The sequence below is a fragment of the Micropterus dolomieu genome, linkage group LG06, assembly GCF_021292245.1.
Source record: "Micropterus dolomieu isolate WLL.071019.BEF.003 ecotype Adirondacks linkage group LG06, ASM2129224v1, whole genome shotgun sequence".
NCBI classification, from domain to species: domain Eukaryota; kingdom Metazoa; phylum Chordata; class Actinopteri; order Centrarchiformes; family Centrarchidae; genus Micropterus; species Micropterus dolomieu.
The window spans coordinates 1,006,266-1,009,748 of record NC_060155.1 but is presented as its reverse complement, the minus strand read 5'-3'; the positions used below and the strand labels follow the sequence as shown (position 1 = coordinate 1,009,748).

At 36.1% G+C, this 3,483-nt stretch overlaps 2 long non-coding RNA genes across 2 annotated transcripts; one reads left to right on the top strand and one right to left on the bottom strand.

Moving 5' to 3' along the window:
* Positions 1-28: 28 nt before the first annotated feature.
* On the top strand, positions 29-645 carry LOC123972901. The gene is made up of 2 exons (XR_006825497.1): positions 29-348; positions 585-645. It is a non-coding gene; the product is annotated as an uncharacterized LOC123972901 (long non-coding RNA).
* A 663-nt stretch (positions 646-1,308) lies between these two features.
* On the bottom strand, positions 1,309-2,332 carry LOC123972902. The gene is made up of 2 exons (XR_006825498.1): positions 2,268-2,332; positions 1,309-1,486 (listed from the first exon to the last, which is right to left on the bottom strand). It is a non-coding gene; the product is annotated as an uncharacterized LOC123972902 (long non-coding RNA).
* Between the last annotated feature and the right edge of the window lie 1,151 nt (positions 2,333-3,483).

Below are 3,483 nucleotides of genomic sequence, written 5' to 3'. Positions count from 1 at the left end.
AAGTAAGGAGCAGGACTGTGCACTTGGGCACAGTGAACGCACAGTAAGGCTGACGATGGTTAATTTATGCAGCCCTTTGTCCATCTCAGCCAATGCTCTATCAAAATCGCTGTTTGTTTTTTTGTCATTTATTTTGAATTCCTGCCGAAAAAACGCAGCCTGCGGTCACCATGCTGTGTGTGTGTGTGTGTGTGTGTGTGTGTGTAAGTAATAATTGCATATTAATTTTGTGTTGTATTGGATTTAGGCTCTTCACCAATCAGCTGATGACCTTTTTTAATATGAAGGGGAAGGGCAAAAAGGATAAAATTGGAATTGAAGACAAGAAATTGTTTTCAGCAATAAAAGGTAAGCTTCATATTATGGCAATTTAAAAAAAAGTGTGTATAATATGTATATGTATGTATGTGTGTGGTATGTTGAATATCAGGCTTGATGTAACTTGACTTGATTTAATAACTATTTCATTTAATCAAGTACTCAAATTTTCATCTATGTATACTATGTATCTGTGCTGCAAGCTAGACCACAACAGTGGCGTTTGTTATTTATTTTTCATGTGCATGTTTTTGCTTTGATTTTAGCTGCTGTCATGAAATGGTACCCAGCTGCTACAGAGGCCCAAATAAAGTCTGCTGCAGCCGATCATTTGCTACAAATAAATATATTGTGGACCTAATAGCAGCCACATTTTGTTAATTCTTTACTGTTTTAACAACATTTTATAGTACTTTTATTTATAACTTTACTGTTCTGGCAGTAATACAGTTTTATTGTGTTAATTTATACTTTACTGTTCTGATTTTAAGTTTGGGTAAAATTAGTAATAAAAATATATTTTGAGATTTAAATCATTGATTTCTTCGAGTGATCAGTTTGGTTTACAGGAAAATACTAGGCAGTTTATTAAAATTATATTGATAAGATAAAAAAATGCAAGACTAGTATATACACTAGTTATCAATTGAATATTCAATATTATCAATATTCTTTAAAATCTAATTTAGATCTGTGTCTACAGTTTCATGACACGACAACCATTAAGTAAGGTTAAGTAGGTTTTTCTCAGAACTAACTCTGCAACTATTTTTAAAGTTGGATCCTACCAAATATTCACAGATGGGATTTTCATGTCAGTATGGGTCTTAACAGTCTTTGGCATTTCTACTAAAGAAAACGTGTCTAATATTTATTCTGCCTTTAGATGTCTTAACAAATACGTCTGTAGCACGTCTTTAATTGACGTCTAAACAATGTCCAGAAAAGACGTATAAACTTTCATTCTGGCTCCTGTGAGGACGTCTTCTGGATGTCTTAACAAATACGTCTGTAGCACGTCTTTAATTGACGTCTAAACAATGTCCAGAAAAGACGTATAAAAAACTTTCATTCTGGCTCGTGTGAGGACGTCTTCTGGATGTCTTAACAACTACGTCTTTCAGACGTATTCTAGACGACTTCTTGCTCGCTGGGCATCTATGTAGGTCTAAAAGGAAAATAATTAAAACTTTAGAAAGTTTAATTTATGATACTAAATGCATACTAAAAACTCCATAATGGGTTATTTTTGACCCAATTCCTGAATTAAAATGGGATCAACTAATTTCTGTTATTTCAACCCAGAAAATTGGCTTATTCTTTTTGACCCAACTTCTGGGTTAAATACCTGACCCAAATGTTGGGTCAAAAAAACCCATCATTGAAATTAATATAACCCACCTTCTGGGTCAAAAGAACAACCCCAATATCTGGGTTGAAATAACCCAGAAATTATTTGGTCCCTTTTTTAAGTTGGGTCAAAAATAACCTAACTTGGGTTACTATGCCAGTATGCCTTATTTAAAAAAAAAACAACTTTGTTTTACATTTTATCTGTCACAGTGTGGTGCAGGCAGAAGAAGAAGAGGAGTCCAAAGTTCCAATTCAAACATTTTACTAATAAAGTAACTCCAAAAGGTACAGACGGGTAGGATGTACACACACTAAACAAGACTACACAGTAGAACGGCCAAAGACTGACTGAACTGAAGGAACTAAATACTAGCACAGATGAATGTTGATTAAGGCTTTGGTTGTGCCATGTCATGTGTGACTTTACATGGACTTTAAACTAGTTAGATGTACATGGCAACCACAGATTACCAACGCTAGTCTCAACGTAGCAACTAAGCCATAGTAATTTTTTCAGCTAATGGTGCTAAACTAGCAACTGGGGACATGGACAAAGAAAAGTTTATGTTACATCAACACTGAAAATACTTGCTTACCTTGGACACACGATGAAGTTGCACCGAAGAAGCACAGGCCAAAACGGATCGAGCGTGAAGCGACGGTTATTTCAAACGGCTGTTGTGAGAGAATTCCAGAACAACTGCGGGTGGTTGCTATACATTCATGCCAATAAAGTTAATTTGAATTTGAGAGTGAGAAAGCCAACCCTATAACCCAGAACATGGGTCACTCTTTAAAAAATAACCCAGAAACCCAAACAACCCAGGAACTGGGTCAAAATATTAGCCCTATAATCCAGAAAATGGTTACTCTCCCATAATTTTAACCCAACACAACTAACCCAGAAAATGGGTTGAAGAAATAACCAAGGAGTTTTTAGTGTGTAATCATTTATGTTCTAGCCTATAATGCAAATATGCGTTGATACTAGATTCCTCACAGACTGCCTTCAATCTAAACTGCTGATACAAGCTTAAACCATTCTTTAAAGGTTCAGTGTTTAATATTTCTGAGGATTTGTTGACAGAAATGCAATATAAGATCCATAACTATGTATTCAGTCGTGCATAAATACCTTACAAAATGAACCGTTTTTTTATTACTTTGGAATGAGCCATTTATATCTTGTTTCTACAGTAGCTGACAACGGACAAACAGCGCTACAGAGTGCATTCTGTCATTATGGTGTTCTTCTTCTGCTTGTATAATTCCAGCAGTGTAGACGCCTGTCACTACATTGAATGCGTACAAAGAAGAAGAAGAGGAAATCATAATAATACAGTCTCTGAGTAGTCATCTGGTTTAATAGAAATAAGAAGACAAGTGACATTTGTGATCTTCATAGGATGAAGCCAGAGGAGTCGGGACAGATGCAGACAGATGACGGCAGAAATCACTGACTGATATAATCGTTGTGGATTTTCCCAGATGGAAGGCTTTGATGTGGGACAGATGCTTTCAAAGCAGTGCTGAAGTTGTCTGTTTTCTGTTAGTCGGACTTTAGCGATGCAAATGAAAACTATTGTTTGATAGGTGTTCTGACAGGAACCAGGAAAAAAGAGATCACATTTCTCCTGTTTTAGCTTCTCTGCATTGGCTTCCAGTAAATTCCAGAATTGAATTTAAAATCATTCTTCTTACCTACAAAGCTCTTAATGGTCAGGCACCATCTTATCTTAAAGAGCTCATAGTACCTTACTGCCCCACCAGAGCACTGCGCTCCCAGAATGCAGGGTTACTTGTGGTTCCTAG